The sequence below is a fragment of the Nannospalax galili genome, unplaced genomic scaffold (genome assembly GCF_000622305.1).
Source record: "Nannospalax galili isolate Female #2095 unplaced genomic scaffold, S.galili_v1.0 scaffold96, whole genome shotgun sequence".
Lineage (NCBI taxonomy): Eukaryota > Metazoa > Chordata > Mammalia > Rodentia > Spalacidae > Nannospalax > Nannospalax galili.
The window spans coordinates 8,324,314-8,344,783 of NW_008342018.1; the positions used below are offsets into that span (position 1 = coordinate 8,324,314).

At 36.9% G+C, this 20,470-nt stretch overlaps 1 pseudogene; it reads right to left on the reverse strand.

Annotated features, from left to right (window-relative positions):
• LOC103738023 overlaps window positions 1–19,784 on the reverse strand; it is a 42,157-nt pseudogene extending 22,373 nt beyond the window's left edge.
• Between the last annotated feature and the right edge of the window lie 686 nt (window positions 19,785–20,470).

Consider the following 20,470-nt stretch of genomic DNA (forward strand, 5'->3'; position numbering starts at 1 on the left):
ATCTCCAGATCCAGGTGATCTGATACTGTCTTCTGACCTCCGCAGGCATTGTATGACACAGGTGCACTTACACACATGCAGGAAATACACTCATTTGCGTAAAATAAACATAATAAAATATATTAAAAAGAGGGTTATTAACAAGGATGCTGGAGGATGGTGAGTAAATTTTCATCAAGGATGTGGCCCTTGGTAGGTTCCCTTTGCTCCAGTTGTTGTCCCTATACCTATGAACATGAAGACAGCCTTAATTTGTCTCAGTGGGTAATAGTAAAAATAAAAGAGGGGCTTGGAGAGATGGATTAGCAGTTAAAAGTACTGACTGCTCTTGCAGAAGACCTTACTTCTGTTACCAGCACCTAAATGGCAGCTAACAACTGTGAATATTTCAAGTTCTAGGGGATCCAGTGGACTCTTCTTGTCTCCATAGGCATTGCATAAGAGACATGGCATGTGCTCTGGAAGGAGTTTAATGGGGGACTAGGCATGGTGAAATAATGAAAACAAAACCTATGCATGTGTGAAATCATAAAAAATTAAGGAAACATATTAGTAAGGCTATCTGAACTGGTTTATTTTTATTTTATTGAAATTATTTTTATTCTTTCTGTAGAATTAGTGTGAAATAAATAAGAAATTTTAGTCTTCATAGTGGAGATGGACAGAGAGGCTATAAGAGAAGAATTTGAAATTGCTTCGAATTGTACATACTCTTAAGTTTTCATTATAGTCATATTATTCTGATAGCTATCGAAAAAGTTCAAATGCCTAGCCACTGGAGGTAATCATAAATATGCAATAGAGCAGAAATATTCACATAATGAGCATAAATATCCTTTCAAAGAGAAAATCGTAATCGTGGCTGTTCTAATCAAGTCTGCATTGTTGCATAAAGAATGCTAAGCAGCTGAGTGTGAGGAAAACCTGGAAGAACTCCAGGGAGAAATTATTTTGAAATGTTTTTCAAAAACATTTTAGTCCCTAGCTCTTCAGATAAAAGTAATTATAAGTTATATTTCTTAATTAAGACAGTGTCTGTATTCTTACTAATAAAATTTTGAAATGAATTTGTAGAACTGAAATGAAAATTTCATTTATAATTAAATATACAATGATTTTTGGTTTGTTTATCTTTGAATGAATTTTCACACTTCTTCTGAAGTTCCAAAACCATTCATAAAATTGTTGCATAATTTTTAAGTACGAGTTTAATGGTAAATTCTCATTTTTAGTAAAATAAGTATAGATATCTAATCAAAGTTCGCTTTTTAAACAAGATGAGCAAAGTAATCACATTCTGTATTCTAAAATGTCTAGTTGCGTATATTTGACAGAATGATGGAAACAGTCTGAGTAGTATTTGAAAATGAGAAAGTACATTAACTGACTGTATAAAATGCTTAATAGAATTTATTTGTAAACCTGGATATAATCTAAGAAGGATGTTTTTAAACCTAAACAGAGATGAGGTGGGTGTTGGGAATTTCTTTTTCAGACAGATCGCCTTCCTATTTATTTTCATTTGTGTAAATTAAGAGGTGAATTCTGTTAAAGTTGGACAGATATTAACCAAGACCTTTCAAACAATGCTCATACCCATCTTTTAGGGAAGTAAACCAGAAAGTCTCACTTTGTGCATCTTGATTACACTCATATTCTTGTCAAGCATGTTTCAAAAAAATATCATTGCTCACATTTATCTCATTCACGATAAGTGACATGAAGGACACATATATTTTATTCTATTTTAAATATTTAATAATATGTATAGAAATTTCTCAGTCCAAGTCTCATTTTTAATCTACAAATACAATTTTGAAAGCATACAGAATGATATCGAATTTCTCATCAAATAGAATTCAGATCTATAGGTTTTAGTGTTAATGATAACAAAAATATTAAGTAATATTGCCACTTTTTAGCAAAAATATTGGTTTGTATAGCAATAAAACTTTAACTGCATTGGAATAATACTCCATGCATTTATCTAATGTTTACCTAATAAGTCTAATAACACCAGTTGATAGAATTTTGCAGAGGAAGATTTTAAGATTAGAGGTGATATTTGCTTCATATTGTAGAAGTATTTTTAAAACATTCCATAATCAATCATTTTTTCCTGGACTGTGTGGCTTGATAAACACAGTAAAATATCAAATGAAAGTCCTCTTCAGACAATGTCCTTCAGAAAGGTAATGATATGTGAGGGTTTTTGACTGATATGAATAACTAGGAAAGTCTATTAGTTTTTGTTTCCTATTAAAAAAAAAAAAAAAAAAAACTAGCACTGGGCCTGGAGAGATGCCTTAGTGGTTAAGAACACTTGCTATTCTTCCAGAGGATCCACATGGCAGCTAACAACCATCAATAACTCCAGTTCCAGGGGATCTGGCACCTTCTTCTGGCCTCTGTTGTCATTACACAACACGGATACACTTACACACATGTGGGCAATACACTCATACACTTAAAATAAAAAGAGTAAGTAAAATATTTTAGAGATGCCTTAGTGGTTAAGAACACTTGCTATTCTTCCAGAGGATCCACATGGCAGCTAACAACCATCAATAACTCCAGTTCCAGGGGATCTGGCACCTTCTTCTGGCCTCTGTTGTCATTACACAACACGGATACACTTACACACATGTGGGCAATACACTCATACACTTAAAATAAAAAGAGTAAGTAAAATATTTTTAAAATTATGCAATGAAAAATGACAGGTGCATGCCTAGAATCTTTAATATAAATAGGAAATTTTCTCCTTAATGACTTACAAAAGTCTGTTCTGTCTAACCTGTGCTACCTTTGAAAGCTGACCATCTCAGCTTCTTGTTGGGGTCTGGTAGGTTCATTGGATAGTGCAGAGGAGTGCTGAGGGCCTGGACTTTGAGACACAGGAACAACTTCAGCTAAGGACAGTGATGCAGCAGATGGAATGTTCTGGAGAACTAGAAAAAATGAGAGACATCATGTAGGGGATAGATTGTAGAAAGAATTCTGAAGTCACACGCTTTTCAGGAATAAATAAAGGCCACAGAGTCCAGAAATAAATAGAGGCTTTTTATTTATTATGTAAATTATTTTCATAATAATAATCCATAATAATATTATACTACCTTTGATGCAGAATTTTATAATATAGTATTTATCATTATTTAAACATGATTTTAGCAGCTTTTCAGGCAAAATGTCTGATAAATGTATTTGTAGAAAGCTTTGGATTTTTATTTTGTGAGATCACTCTATTCTCTTGTGATATGGTTGTTGTTGCATATTAGGTCTGGTAAGTTTTGGTTTGAAGAAAAAATAATGCTTTTATTGCACATGTATTTGAGTCTGAGGTTTTCCAAGTCTCATTTACCCTCCTGTATGTCATCTACCAAGATTTAATTGTATCTAGTACATTGTCTTATTGTTTTTTAAGATATTTCATTTATTACTCTTATTTTATGTGTACGAATGTATTGCTGCATGTGTGTGAGCCCTTGTCGTGCAATGCTGCAGAGGTCAGAAGAGGACTTTGGATTCCCTAATACATTTTCATATTTGATTAACAATAGACAACAATGGATAACCTTTTATGAAGGAATGATTAAACTTATTTTTATAATTTATGCAGTATGCTATTATTTAAATACAGTGTTATATGTCTAATATGACTGACAAAACTAAACAGCTTTATGTTTAACAATTACATTTGTTTAAACTATATGAAGTATAAGATTTTGGGGGCTTAAAATTATATTTGTTCACATAAGTGCAGAATAATATTGTCTTTGATGGCTTTATTTTCTTTTACTCCTTATTCTTTGTATATGTTAGTTCATTCCATCTTTGGTATCAGTATCACTAAAATGCTACTACATGAATGAACTATAATATAATTTAATATGCAAACTGAATAACTATGGAAAAATAAACAGCTTAAGTAAACAATAGCATCATATCTATTGGAACAAGGCAAAACAAACAGGAAGATTCCTTCTGCTTCATTGTGCCCAAACAATTGGAAATGGCCAGAAGTGGTAAAGACTTTGTACAGGCAAACTTGCTTACCAAGACCTTCAAATGTTGTTGATGTTTTAGAATTAATTCTAAGTTCTGCAGTCTACATTAACGAAGCACTTAAAACCATGGGAGGTGGGGGGTTGATTGACATAGGGTCTTGCTATAGTCCCAGATGGCATGGAACTCACTATGTAGATAGAACAGGTTGCCTCCTCCTTCGGATTTCTGCCTGTCTGTTCCTTCTGACTTCTGGGATTAAAGGTATATACCACCATGTGTGGTTACAGTCTGAATATTTCACAAGATTTCCTGTGCAGTTACTGAACATCAAATTATAAACGTGTGCAATCTAAGGCTAAAATCTGTGGTTGCTTGCTGTGGCTGCTCTCCTCCGGCTATGGCCACTCTCCTGCTCTCTTAGCTCCTCTGATCAGTCTGGTCCGGACCCCAGGGCTGGTGAGGAGACTGTGTTAGCAGAGCCACATTCAGACACAAGAGACCAGGTTCAGTGACGCGGCACAAGCTTATATAAGGGTAGTGGTCCAATCACAGCACAGCAAGTAGTTTAAAGGTGAGGTATCCAAGGGTGGTGCACAGTACAGTAAGTAGTTTAAAGGTGAGGTATCCAAGGGTGGTGCACAGTACAGTAAGTAGTTTAAAGGTGAGGTATCCAAGGGTGGTGATTAGGGAGTGGTGAGCTCTAGGCATCAGTCTCATGATCTGCCAATGGGAGCAAAATGTCATAAGGCATTCCTTGTGGCTCCAGCAGTCAAGCTGTCGCCTCAGGCCTGCTGTATGGCTGTCAATAAGACTTTTACCCTAGACTCAAGCCTGTCTCCCACAAAAATCCATAGTCAATATTATCTTATGAGATCACCCTTGTACATGGTGACTTAAAGGATATTAATGAGACATGGCTGAACATAGAAACATTCTTCCGTCTTCATGTAAAGGGTACATTCTTAGAGTAGTTACCATAAGTATATATGTACTCTCATATCTTAATCACTGTTTTAATATTAAATTAATTTTATTCTTAGAAAATAAAGAATTATAAAGCTGTCAGATTCCTTCGTTACTACTTAAAAAAAATACTTCAATGTGATGTACTTGATACATTGGGAGTTTTGTGCAGTATGAGAAATAAGAATATTATTAACTGACATACAGAAATTATTTACTTACATTTTAAATCATGGCATTTCATTTTATGAATACAATAAATAATTATCAGATTGGAGCAATTTATGTTTTTTCACCTTAGACATTCATAATTGGGGGGGACATTCAACACCCACTCCAGTACCTGGTTTCAAAGAATTAGTTGTTGTCTACCCTAATTGTTAACCTTCATTTGGGCACTAGGAACTGAACACAGGTCCTCTGCAAGAGCAGCCAGAGGACTTAACCCCCTGGGAAATCTCTCCAGCCCCACCTCCAAGGTTCTTAATGTCGTTATCAAGACCTCTGTAATAAGGCAAAGTGGATATACAAAAGGAATATTCTTTACTGGTAAGCAATGAGATGTCTGAGTTTAGAAACAGTTCTAGAAAAACTGGAATGATGTTATGTTTTAACTACTCTAGGAAAGTTCAAAGAAATAAGAATGTATTTTTCTTTAGGCACTTAGAATATATTGATATATTTAATAAATAATACACATTCTATGTAGCCAATGACAGGTAGGCACAAAATATATAACACAGATTTTAAATAATGTATCATCTATAGAACAATTACCTAGTAAAATATAAATTATAAAAATATGCTAATAAACAAAGTAAAAGGAAATGAAAATACAGTCGTCATCACTAAATTTACTGATAATATTTTAAACAGTGGAAACGAATTGTGAAGAATTTGAAGAAAATTAACTCTTTTCTCCATGGTGTAGTAAGATCTGATTTTAAAACTTACTAATTTTTAGTCAAATTCCATCTGTGCATCCTTTCCTCTTTATTTTAGCAAGGAGTAGAAAGACTCATGAATGAATCTGATTTAAGATAGGTAAATTACATTTGATGTATAGAGACAAAAGTCTTTTTGGTGGTTGAACATACTAAGGTCGATGTGATACAAAGGTAGGCACATATAGTATTTTCAGATTTAGTATTCAGTTACATAAAAATAATATAAAAGTGGGGCCAGGGAGGAGGTTTAGTGGGTAAAAGGTTAAGCTATGTTTGGGACTCCAGGAAATGACATAAAAGACAGGATACTTTTGCATGCATCTATAATCTCAGCACTCCTTCTGTAAGTTGAGAGACAGAGGCAAATGGTCCTGTAGAGAGTGAGCCAACTGGCCTGGAGTAAGGGACAGTGAGCTAACTAGACTGGAGTAAGAAAGAAACCTACAAAAGCAACACAGACCATGCCTCAAGCAAGGTGGATGGTGAGAACAAAATAGTGTAAATTTTCCTGTGAACTTTCACAGGTTACTGCATATATAATTTCTCCCACTCCCTGGTGTGTGGGTGGGGGGATGTATGAATACATGTGGTTTCTTTATTGTTGTTCCTTCCTCTACATTATATTACAAACTGAGAGAATAATGGCATTACTCATTATTTACTTTGGACTGAAAAATTAAACCACACATGAAATAGCCTTTGATGAAAAGGCACACCTTATAAATTTCCTTTAGATTCTTAGAGTATGATCTGCCACTGTGCTTCCTAGTCTGAATTTAATAAATAAAATGCTCATCTGGCTTTTATGTCTTCTTTTCTTAGTTTCTAAAATCTGCTTTTTAAAAACTTTCCTGTCATTTTTTTTTAGGTTGTACTCCTATTATTTGTTGAGTGCTTGAAATCTCAGTACATCAAGTTACTTCTTTTTTTTTTCTTTTATTTCTTGAGATTTTTAAATTTCATACATTTCTCACTCAAACCCAGAACCACTCCCTTATCCAAGAGTCCGTCTATCCTTCCACTGAACCCTATGAATTCTACCATACATGCTAAGTCCTATTTATTTAGGTGTTTGTACCCAAATGTTCTTCAGTGTAAATGCATCCACGATATTCAGCCCATACAGTGATTGTACTTTCCCTCAGCCAGAATCAATCATTATCAAATAGTTCCCAATCTAGTGCTGGCCCACCACCTATTTCCCACATCCCCTTTGGGCCCTTGCTTAATTGAGCTGACATAGGTCCCATTATAGACACCATCTCTGTCACAGGCTCATATGAGCAAGACTCCAGGGGCCTGAAAGCTTACATCTCTCCATGTTCATGAACCAGCCTTGGCTCTTACAATCTTTCTGTTTCCTCTTCTTCAATGGTCCCTAAGTTGTGGGTGTGAGGTTCCATATAGGAGTCCCATCCTCCACTCTAAAGTCTCTTATTCTCCAAAACCCACCACTGTGGCCTTCTGTAGGCATCACACTCTGTTGTACATGGAAGCCTCCCTTCCTTAGTTGTTTCTTTTGCTGTACAGAAACCTTGTCATTTAATGAGGTCCCACTTACTGATTGTTGACCTTAGTACCTGAACAGCTGTTTTTTTCTTTGTTTTTTTAATGTTGATTTGCTCTTTCTTTTGGTTTACTGGGCTAGAGTCTGTCTATCTTATTTAACCTTTCGAAGAACCATCTCTTAGGTCCATTGATATTTTTCTATTTTTTTGTTGTTGTTATTGTTTTGTTTCTATTTCATTAATTTCCTCTCTGAATTTTATTATTTCTTCTCATCTTTTAGGTTTGGGGTGGCTTGTTCTTGCCTTTCCAGAGTCTTCAGCTGTACTGTTAAGTCATTTACATGTGCTCTTTCTTATTTTTAATGTAGGCATAACGGCTCTAAACTTCGCTCTTAGGACTGCTTTTAGGGTGTCCAAGAGGTTTGGTAGAGTTGTATTTTCATTTTCATTCTGTTCCAGAAATACTGTTGTTCCTTTTTTAATTTCTTCTTTGGCATTCCTGATTCAGGAGTGTGGTGTTTAATCTCCATGAGCACATGTATTTACTAGAGTTTTTTTGCTGTTGATTATAAGCTTCATTGCACTGTGATCTGATGGAAAGTATGAAATTATTTCAATATTTTTGTACTTGTTGAGATTTGTTTTGTTCCCCAGAATGTGGTCAATTTTAGAATAACATGCATGAGATGCTTAGTATAAAGTATATTTTTGGTGGGTGAGTGGAATATTCTGAATATACCTGTTAGGTCCATTTCATATATTATGCAATTTAATTCAGATATCTCTGTTTATTATTTGTTAAGTTTAACTGTCTATTGAAGAAACTGGGGTATTAAAGTCTCCCACTATCACTGAGTTGGTGTCAATCTCTATTTTGTAGTCCTGGACTACTGATTTTATGAAATAGGGTGCTTCAGATTTTGATGCATAAATGTTCATGATTGTACTATCTTCTTGGTCAGTTGTCCCTTTTTAGAGGAAGAGGAAACCCTCTTTATCTCTTCTCATGAGTTTTAATTTGAAGTCTATTTTGTCAGATGTTAAAATTGTGACAGCTCCTTGCTTCTAAGGGCCATTTGTTTGGAATATTTTTTCCATCCTTTCACCCTAGGGTAGTGTCTACCCTTGAAGGTGTGATGAGTTTCTTGAACACAACAAAAAATGGGCTTTCTTTCTTGATCCATTGCACCAGCCTGTGCCTTTTGGTAGGGGAGTTGAGGCCATTGATATTTAGTGTTATTATTGAAAAGTGTGTATTGTATACAGTCATTTTAATTTCTTTGTGTTTGTGGCCCTATTTTGTGTTTCCATTCTTATACCTCTCTTTATTTTCTTTCTGTATCCTCTTGAGTATACTCATTCTTTTCTTCAGTCCTTTGTATTGCTTCAAGTATTCTCTGTAGTGCTGGTTTGAAAGACATGAATTCTTTCAGCCTATTTGTGTCATGGAAAATTTTCTATTCTCTTTCAACTTTGATAGACAGTTTTGCTAGAAAAAGTGTTCAGGGTTGGTGTCCATGGTTGTTTAGAACTGGGATTACTTTGTTCCAGGCTCTTCTGGCCTTCACAGTTTACATTGAAAAGTCAGCTGTAATTCTGATGGGTTTTCCATTATATGTACTTGTTTTTCTCTAGCAGCTTTAAGTACCCTCTCTTTGTTCTGTATGTTTAAAGCTTTTATTATGAGGGGCTAGAAAAATGGCTCAGCAGTTAAGAAAACTGGTTGTTCTTGCAGAAGACCCGGGTTTGAATCCCAGCACCCACATGGCAGCTAACAACTGTCCATAACTCCAGTTCCATGGGATCTGACAGCCTCTGCTGTCCTCTGCAGGCATTGCATGACATGAGTGCACTTATCTACATGCAGGCAATACACATACACAAAAAATAATAAATAAAATACCTTTAAAAAGTTTTTACTATGATATGTCATGCAGAATTTCTGTTCTGATCATGTCTTAATGGTGTTCTCTTTGCTTCTCGAATCTGCATAGGTATATCTTTCCTTAATTTAGGGAATTTTTCTTATATAATTGTATTGAAGATCAATTCAATGCCATTGGTTTGAGTTTCTTCTTCCTGTATGCCTATAATATATAGATTTGGCCATTTCATGTTGTCCCACATTTCCTGAGAATTCCATTTCTGGTTTTTTGTTTGTTTGTTTGTTTCTTTTTAATTTTGCCTAGTCTTTAGTTAAGGAGTCCAGATCTTCAACTTTATCCCCCAGTCTTGATATTCTGTTTTCCATTTTATTCATTCTGCTTGTGAGAGTTCCTCCTGTTGTTTCTACTTGGTTTATTGAATTTTTCAGTCTCATGTTCATTTCCATTTAGGATTTCTTCACTATTTCTATGTCTTTAATGAATTTGCCTTTCAAGTTATGATTTGTTTTTGATATTTCATTAATCCACATATTTGTATATTCTTGGGCTTCCATCAAAATTTATGCCATTCTTCTTTGAGTTGTTTGAGTTATTTGTCTGTGTTTTCTTGAAATTCCTTTATCATGTTGTTTTGTTAAATTCTGCATCCTGGAGTTCTACATGGTGGTTATCAAAGCTGTGCACTTCTGAAGGACTTGTGGGTTTTGTTGGGAGCATATTTTCCTAGTTTTTCATATTTTGTTTTTGTGCTGCTGTTTGGGCATATGGATGTTCTTTGTTGGTTATGTGTTAGACAGGAAATGATAATCTGTTTTTTTTCATTTAATTTTGGTTCTGGTAATATTGTTTATGTAGGTTAGTCACTGTTTGTTTAGGTACGGAAGACAAATTGGTGGGTATTTCAAGTTCTTCCTGGGTAGTAGACTAGTCAGAAGCCTGACTGAGCAGATCTGTCTGCCTGACCGAGAGGCTGGGATCGGGAGATGAGGGGACTGTGGAGGGGGGCACTTAGGGATCTAAGGTCAACCTGTTTAGATCTAATCTGTTTAGTTAATCATATTCGGGAAGCTAGTCTTGGGATCTGAAGTAAATAAATTGGAGCCTGCCTGTGAGAGAAGCCAGTAGGGGTCTGGTTGGGGATGGATTAGAGAAATGGGCTAGGAAGATGGTGAGTTGTATCTAACTTACCAGAGTCCTGGAATTGGAGCCTGCTTGTTAGAAAGGCCCCCAGGGGATTGGGTTGGCATGGATAAGGGAAATGGGGTAGCTAGTCCTCCTGAGGTGAGGGAATTGGAGCCTGCCTATGAGAGAGGCCAGTAGTGGACAGGGAGGGGTTGGATGAGAGAAATGGGGTAGAAAGGCAATGAGCTGTAATTCATTTACCAGAGTCCCAACTGAGAAGGTCTATCTGCCTGACCCAGAGGCTGAGAAGTTGGCAGTAAGGGGACTGCCTGGGTGAGGATTTATAGCTCTATGGTAGGGTGTTTAGTTAATCTGTTTTGGGAAATTAGTCCTGAGACTTGAAGTGAAGTAATTGGAGCCTACCTGTAAGAGAAATCAGCAGGAGACAGGGTGTGGTGGATAAGAGAAAAATCAGTTTCTTATTCTTGTGTGAAACTCAAGCCTTATTTTTTAAAATATGGGTATGTTTATGTTTGTATACTTTATGTGCCTTTGTTGTTATTGGGTATGAAAAGCTGGTTGGTCTAAGCTTCAGGTTCTGTTTTTAGATTTTATATTGGCGGGACCTGATGGCTTTCATCGAGCTATTCAGGAGTTCCTACAGAGGCCCAAGTCAGACAAGGGTCAGATGCTCTCAGGCTTCCTCCTAAGTCTGTGTCTCTGTAGTCAGCAGGCACAGTACAATTTGGGAGGCTTACTAGGTAGAGGTAGGATTCAGACACTCTCAGACAGTCAGGGAAGGAGGCTGGTCTCAGGAATCCCAGGCAGGTTGGGAGTGGCGACAGCCAGGGAAGAAGGCTGGTGTCAGGTGTGCAAAGGCAAGTTGGGGGTGGGGGCAGGCTGTGAAGTCTCTAGGGAAGCAGACTCAAAAATGAGTTGGTCAGGGTGCAAATGATCAGGAAGTAGTGGGGGATCTGGGACAAGAGGGTAGTCCAGAGGTCCAGGATGCCAAGAGAAGAAGTGTGTCTCTGCCTAGGGCTAGAAGATGAATGGGATGTGGGACATGGGAGAATGAAACAGGATGTGGACATCAAGGGCAGAAGGTGGGGTCAAAATTACCAGGGAAGGATGCTTGCCTCAGGAATCCCAGACAGGTTAGGGGTGGGGACATCCAGGGAAGAAGGCTGCTCTCAGGTGTGCAAAGGCAAGTTGGGTGCGGGGCAAGCTGTGATGTCTCTGAGAAGTAGAATGAAGAATAATAAAATATAAATACTAATATTGTAGCAGAAATCATCAATGTGTATTTTTCGGATGACTAATCTGATGTTTATAGAAGTTGCTTTTTGGAAGAATTCAACATATTAAACCAAAATTTCGATTTTTACATCACTTAGTCTTTCCATTGTATAATAGCATGACAAAATTCCACAATAGTAAATAAAAAGTAGTTCAACATAGCTCTGTAATTTTACTAACAATGAAAGTAAGCCATTAATAGTTACATTTGTGCAAAAAAATTAGCATTTCTTTGCTATTTTACCACATCAGAACTTGTTTATTTCAATCATTCCTTTTGATAAACAAGTTTAGCTGGATTCTAGAATATTTTCTAGAGTAACTTCATGAAAAAAGTGCATGGCTAACAAGAGAGTCATTTAAAATAATTAAGGAAGTTTTGTGTGGGCAAATTGCAATAAATAAATAACTTGAAAGAGTAAAAAAAAAAGAAAGAAAGAACAAAAAGACAACTTGATAATGAGATAATAATACACACTGCGTGGAAGCTAGTTAATTGATGGTTTGTCATGACCAGTGAATGCTACTTGTAAATCCTCTTGCGAAAATAATAGCCTGCTAAAAGAAGAAAAATAATCAAGGGGAAGAGATTGCAGAGAAGTACAAATTAGCATATTTTTGATCTATTCATTGTCAAAACATAATGGTCATTCTTAGCTCATAATAGAAGAGAACTCATCTAAGTGGACTGGTTAATTTAATAAAAGTTATTGCTCAAAATTTGATAACAGCTTCAATTAGCCCTTTTCTAAGTGCATCAGGTCAGCACTTCTAGACAGCTCTGCTAAGGAGATTCATTTTGAGATTGCACTCAGTGAGAGAAGTCTTGTTTTCAGGTGCCTGCAGAATCCTGGAGTGGAATCTTTTGCAGCAGCACAAAGCATGTTGGATGACAGACAGGATAGCTAGTCAGCTCATTTTTATATACTGAGTTTATGCACCTATTATAGTCAACTTATGACAATATTACTGCTTATGCCACTTTTACTAGAAACAATGTTAGGCATATTGAAGATTGTAGAAAGAGGGACCAGAAACATTTCATTTATATTGGGAAAAGTGAAAATAAGCATTCTTTGTCAACAGCAACCATGGCTTTGTTATTCAAGAAATTAAAAAACAGATTGCTACCCATGTCTTCTTCAAATACTTGTGATGTTCATCTGAACGTATACATAAAAAAGTTTTCTTCTTTGATTTCATGGACCAGTAGTCCAATCAAGCTGCAGAGACTTTTTGAATGTTGTCCTTGAGTCTATGAATACTTAATTATTGTTATGGATGCACTTATAAATGGTATTCTTCTAGCAGCACCATGATTAGTTCCAACTAAAAATAAGAATACAGCAACTCAGAGCTGGGTACGGTGGTACATGCCTTTAATCCCACCATTTAAGAGGCAGAGGCAGGTAAGTTCTGTGAGACTGAGGCAAGCCTGGCTTACATATTGAGTTTCAGGTGTGCTGGGGATATAGGGAGATCCTGTCTCAAGAACCACTCCCCCCCCCAAATAAAAAAGAACAAAAAAAGATGGTGGCTTCAGAGTTCCAGTGATTTGATCATAGAGTATGTCATCAGTTCAGACTGCATTTTCAGTAGTGGACTGCAATTGCTTTGCCATCATTAGACATTAGAGTTAGCTCAGAAAGAAATGTGAGTCTCTCAGAAATACCACCCATTCTTTTCTTAAAACTATTTTATTTATTATTCTTACTTTATGTGTATGAGTGTATTGCCTGCATGCATGTAAGTGCACCCATGTTGTGAAATGCCCCCAGGGGTCAGAAGAGAGCATCAAATCCACTGGAACTGGAGTTATGGGTCGTTGTTAGCTGCCATGTGGGTGCTGGGAATTGAACTCCAATCCTCTAAAAGAGCAGCCAGTGCTCTTAACCGATGAGCCAGCTCTCCAGTCCTCCCCATCCATTCTTTTAGTTTGTGATCATTTCTTTTTGTTAAATTCCTAACAAATTCTCTGAATCTCCTTAGGTCTTAGCAAAAGTTAATTGAATATCTAGTAGAATAGACTCACAACTAAAAAAGTGTATATTATAGAAATGCAAGTGATATTTACATTTAAATGCTGCATTTACTTCTCTAAAATAGCATAGGAATTAATATATAATACAGGAATTTAAAATGATGCTTTTACTACATGGGTCAAATGTGTGAAAATATAAATTTTGATCACTTGATATTTATTTGATATTATTGACTTTGACATTTGCAATAGTGTAAACTATCCAGGTAGAGTAAAATATGCATGTCTAACAAACAGACATCACATTTTCTGTTTTATTTGAATTTCATTGTTTTACTTTCTGTTATTATTATTTTTTTATCTTGGGATTGTACATTATAAAGGGGGCAAAGGCAGTATTTTCAGATGTAACTCCAACTCTCATTCCTATTTCTTTGGGTATGTGTATACATGTGTATTGCTGGAATTTTTGTTTATTTGTTTACTACTTTAATATATAGTTTAGAAAGCAAATAATGAGAAGCATGACAAAATTAAAAAGATGAAAGTAGATGAAATAGTAACTTTCTATAAAGGGCCTTGGCAGAGATCTGTTGGGCCTTCCCTGGTGTTCACTTTGGTTGAGTTTTACTGAAGTAACAGGATTTCCTAACTTTGGTCAATCCTTAGAGGAATTATGTAATAGAAACAAGATATTTGGGACCTAATGATGTTGTGAGGTGACCTGTGGCAACAAAACAAGTTTGAGATCAAACAGACTCAGTGGAAACCATGGGACTTCATGCTATGCTGCAGAGCGGTGCCTTTCATGACATCTTGAGAAGCTTTTATTAAGATTGTTTGGTGCATAGAGTTCATACAAATTTCATGCTTAAGCAGTACAAAATATATATGTATTTCCTTATCACTATAGAGTTGATATAGATGGTTAGACATGTTCAAGGACATGACAACTTTTTCAGGGTATAATAAACTTCGTTAATATGTATTTTGAAGCATTCTTGCACAGAGCAAGGGTTCTATTTCAGATTGGTCCCAGCAATCCTGGAGCAGGCACAGGCATTCCTATCTTCAATCCTTTGTGTTGGTTGAGTCTGAGAACATTTGTTAAGGCTTTGAACACCAAGTGCCATTGTCCTTAAGGGACAAAAAACGGAGACTACAGGGACCACCACTTTAGGTTTACTAAAGTTCTCCTGATTGACTTCATCATGATACAAGAAAAATAAATAATGAGACCATGCCTGAAAATAGCACCTCGTATAATAACTTATAGCATGTCTATCCCTAGAATAAGATCCGAAGAAATACATATGGTACCACATGTTATATATTCATTATTTATATTTCGTATAGTAAAAGAGGAAAATTATTCTGTAAAATGCTTATATATTCTATCACAGTTCCTTTTTATTTCATTTTCATAAGCTAGTAGTTATATTTTACTACTCAGGTGCCTTGAAAATCTATCTGCACTCTACACTGTAGAAGCAAAGAGGCAAGTAACATCATCATTAGGAACATGTATTGAATAATTATATATGTATGAAATGCAGCAACTTTGAGTAGTATTTAAATACTCTGTAAAAGTGTTATTCGATTTAAGTCTTCATACCAGATGTGTGAGCATGGCATAAAGGAAGAAATAGCTACCATTGTACAAATGATCATATAGTACATTAAATATATATGACATTTGAAATAATTCACTTACATAATTTTCATGTATTCTACATACATTACAACATAAATAATTTATAGCTATTTTTTTGTAAGCTGATTCAGCATTTTTTCAGGCATAATATTTTATTAGATAGTTGTATAAACACTTGAATTTTTTTTACTATTTCTTTTTTTACTGCATTTTTGTGATTTTCATACAACATCATTTGATGGTATTTAGAATCCCCTCCTCGTCCCTTATTGTCCTCAGTCCAATTTAATATACTCTGTTATGTATGTAATAAGGCCCATGAGAGTCTAATTTGTATCCCCAAATGTCCTTCAGTGTGGGTCTATTCACTGGAGCCTGGTTAACCTACCAAGAATCCCATGCTTAAAAGACTGCCTCTGCCCCTTCCAGCACCCATCTGTTGCCACAATTTGCTTAGGTGAGGTCGGAGTTTCTTACTAACTTCCTTGTGTCTATGCTGGAATTTTTTTCTGGTTTGAGCTTCCAACAGATTTGTGCATACTGTCACCATGGCTATGAGTTATATGAATAACTGGGCAGCTCTATGGAAAAGTCTGTTTCCTTGTGATCATCTACCATCTCTGACTCTTGTAATCTTTCAGCCATTTATTCAGCATTGATCCTTTATATTTTCAGGCAAAAGTTTGATATAGATGTCCTATTGAGGGTAAGGGCTCTTCAGCATTTTGCCCTCTTCAAGTTGGCCAGTTATGAGTTTCTGTGTTCATCACCATCTATTGCATAAAGAAACTTCTCTGATGAGAGTTGAGAGATGCATTAACTTATGTGTTTAAGAATAAACCATTAAGAGTCAGTTTAATATGATAACTATTTATTAGAAAACCAGGTTCTCCCGTGTGGTTACTGACAGTGGCAGCCACTCCTCCATTCTCGGGGGCTCTGCTCCTTCATTCTCACGGGCATCAAGGCTGCTCTTCTGCTCGCCCTGGGCTGATGCTGCTCTTCTGTCTGCCCTGGGCTGAGGCCACTCTTCTGCCTGCCTGGTGCTGAGGCAGCTCTTCTGCTTGCCCTGTGCTGCCTCCTGCCATCACTACTTCTGCCCGGTCCCGGACCCCAGGGCTGGTGAGGAGACTGTGCCAGCGTTGCCACATTCAGACACAGGAGACCAGGTTCAGTGACACAGATCTGCTTTATTACAGGAAGGCACAAGCTTATATAGGAGTAGTGGTCCAATCACAGCACAGCAAATAGGATACCTTATTAGCATAACATGTTTAGTGTCCTATTAGCATAACAGACTTAGCATCCTATCACAGAATAGAGGGTAGGATGCCTCATGAGCATACTGGGTTTCAGATTACAGAGCCTGGATTCCTGGAAACCACGTGACCCTGACAGTTGCAATATCTAAGTTTTGCAATTTTGGATTCCAAGTGTGATATAAGGGAGTGGTGAGCTCTAGGCATCAGTTTCATGGTCTGCCAATGGGAGCAAATGTAACAAGGCGTTCCTTGTGGCTCCAGCAGTTGGGCCATTGCCTCGGGCCTGCTGTATGGCTCTCATTAAGACTTTCACCCTAGGCTCAAGCCTGTCTCCCACACTCCCATATGTCCTTTGACCTGTTTAGGCTCAGGTTCCTAAGCCTGATATCAAGATATCAGTGTCAGGTTTTGGGCTTCATCCTAGGATGTAGACCTTAAATCCAATTAAAAAAGTGGTTACTCACATATTATTTGCGCCACTATTGCACCAGTGGGCATATCTTGCCAAGCCAGTTATTGTAGTTCACAGGATTCACAGATGGGTAAGATTGGTGATGATGATAATTTTTTTCTTTCCAGTAACTTGCGTAGTACTTTTCAACACTATTAACACTAGCCAGTAGAGATGAGGCTCTAAAGTCAAAATAAACTCGATTTCTCCTTATTCATTCTACAGCTCATATACAGTACATAGTGTCTTCAGCAGTAGGGTGTGACCATCTAGTACTGGTGGGTAACCAAGAGCAAGGGCAATGACCACTGTTTTTTGAGGATTTTATGGGAGGCCTGGTCAACAACCTCTAGAGATGTTGACCATTCCTGGCATTGAGTTTTGTTTTTTTGTTTTGTTTTGTTTTGTTTTACTTAGGCTACAATTTCCATAAAATCTTAGATATTCATGATTCAATTTAAAAATTCATAGAGGTTAAGGAATTGATATAGTCTCATGGGTGTAAAAGGGGAGGCTTCCTGAGATGGTTAGCAGAATGCACTGATATGAGGGGGAAAAAGGGATCATTAGACTAGTAAGGATTCAGTGAGGTGGGGAATGGGAGGGCAGGGCAAAGAAGGGACTATAAAGAGGGATAAGTTACACAAAAGGCCTTTAGACAAAACCATATGGAAACCTAACACTATAGGAGCTTCTTAAAGAATATACTTATACATCATAAAAATGGATTAAAAGGGATTATAACAGGGCACACGAAATATTTTAACTTCTAAAACAATGTGAGATGATGTATTGAAACATCTGTATACAAAACTATAAGATGATGTCTCTATATATTTTTTTTTTTTGGTCTTTTTTTGAGACAGGATCTCCCTGTAGCCCCAGCTGGCCTGTAGACCAGGCTGGCTTCAAACTCACTGAGATCTGCCAGTGTCTGCCTCCCAAGTGCTGGGCTTAAAGGCATGCACACCATGCCCAGCCCATAAGATAGCTCTTAAAATGAAGTTCCAAACATATTTTCATGGAAAATTAATGGATAAATTTGAAATATTATGCTAGTCATCCCCCTGAACAATGAAAAAAAGAATGCAATATGATCTTTGCCTGGGTGCTTATATAAAGATCTGCCTCATGACCTTATAGTACAGAGCACCCAATAAAGATATGTGAGTTAGCATGTATGGGAGACTAAGAAACTGAATTATAAAGGGGAGCTAACAGACAGTATAAAAGACTGCGTTTTTCTTTGTTCAAGACTCTATTTTTAAGAACTATCACATAGATCCAGATTATAACACCAATAAGCTGCTTCCTGAAGGAAAGGAACACCCTAGAGTATCTTGAAACATTTTCAAGATGTTAATAAGAGATAATCATAATTACGTTTAATTTTAGGTTTCTTTCTAATTTACTTTCTTTAAAATTCATAACTTTCTTCCATTTCTAAGCTGCATAATAGTTTAATATTAAGTATTATGTTTATGCAACATTTTTCACTCATGCTGTGCTTAACATTATTACCCAAAGAACACAATGAACTTTCAATATTTCATGGAATAGTAACATGCTTGTACAATTGCATAATTGTAGGTTTCAAGAAGATATTTTTATAAGTGGGTCCAAATATATCATATTTTATCTACTTCACTAAGTATGCCATATTTCCACTAATTCTTAAAAATGAAATTGTTAAAACAGTCCATTATACATTTTAAAATATCAAACTAGATATTCTTATGATAGAAATCTATGAATTAGTCTTCTCTGCTAATTAGTAAAAAATCATCCACAGCCCACTTTGCTTCCATCTACTTTCCTTGGGTCATGGGTCTCTCCCACTGAGGCTACCTGAGAGTACCTGACTAGCCATGGTGAGTAAAACAATTGATGATACACCCTTCCCATGCTTTGGGACCATTCCCTATCACAGTCTTCCAGAGCTCAGACCTCCTCTGCTAGCTAGTAAAAAATCATCCCATTAGCTGTTCTTGGGCCTTGGCTCTATCCTGCTGGAACTGCCTGAGAGTGCTTGACTAGTTCTGGCAAGTTACCAAAATCCCAGTACACTCATCCCCTTGGTTGGGACCATCACTATTTCCTCATAGTGCTCCAGAGTGCAGGCCTTCTTTGCTACCTTGTAAGAATGGAACAATCTTGTTCCCACAGACTCTCCTTGGGCCTTGGCCATGTCCATGTGAGGCTGCACAAGCAGTAAGAGAAAGAGTTAAGGTAAACTCTTTACAAGAACTGATCTGGAAGTCTGTTCCGTGAAGATGATATCTCAGGTATCAGAGGATACTACATAAGCTTCCAAGGGAGAAAACCAATCAATTGTCCTACCAAGCTAGAAAGCCCAGCCTACTATCAATGTTCTTACAACACTGACACTTTTATCTTGGGAACAATCAACAGCTGACTAATTGTAATTAAGGGCTACCCACTAAATAGGAGGTAACTCACGTAAACATAGCCCTATACACATGGCTGGAGAGATCATAGATTCTAGAGAAAGTTACTGCTGGCACTGCCCTAGGCCACTGCAATTTCTTTTTTAAAAATATTTCATTATTATTTTTATTTTATGTGTATGAGTGAATTGCCTACATGTAAGGGTACCTGTGCCATTCTGTGACTGTGGAGGTCAAAAGAGGAAAGGCATAGGAAACCCTGGATCCGGAGTCCCAGACAGTTGTTAGCTGCCATATTAGTGCTGCGAATTGAATCCAGGTCCTCTGTATGAGCAGTCGGTGCTCTTAACTGCTGAGTCATCTCTCCAGCTCCAACCAACATAATAATTTTATTTATTTTAAATATGCATCTCGTATTTACAGACAAGTCTTCCTTTCACCCCTCATCAAACTTCTTTTTGCAACCAATGAAGAGTATTACAGAGTTACAGAACTGATCAAAGTAGAGAATAAGTGTCTCAGAGATGCTTAACCATAAGACACATCCTCAGTAAAATTTCTACACAAAATAAATGCATCTCTCAGCTCTCAGCAGATGTTTCTTATGCAGCAGATTATATTTAATCCACAATCGCACAACTTGCAGGAACAAGAATCCACAGAGTACTTATGGCTGAATAGGACAACTATTTCAAACCTCTCCCAAGGTTAGGGATTATTGCTGAAGAGGTGGAAGGTAGACTGTAAGAGTCAGAGGGGCTGGGTGACCACAAGGAAGCAGTCTTCCAGACAGTCAGTTGACTACTCATATGAACTCTCAGCAATGGTCATAGTATGCACAATTTCTATGCAAGCTGAAACCAGACAAAATCCAAGCATAGCTATGAGAAAGTGGGTAAGATTTTACAACCAAACATAAGGATGGGACTCCTGATGGGCCCATGTATGCACCCACACTAAGGACATTTTGGAACAGAAATC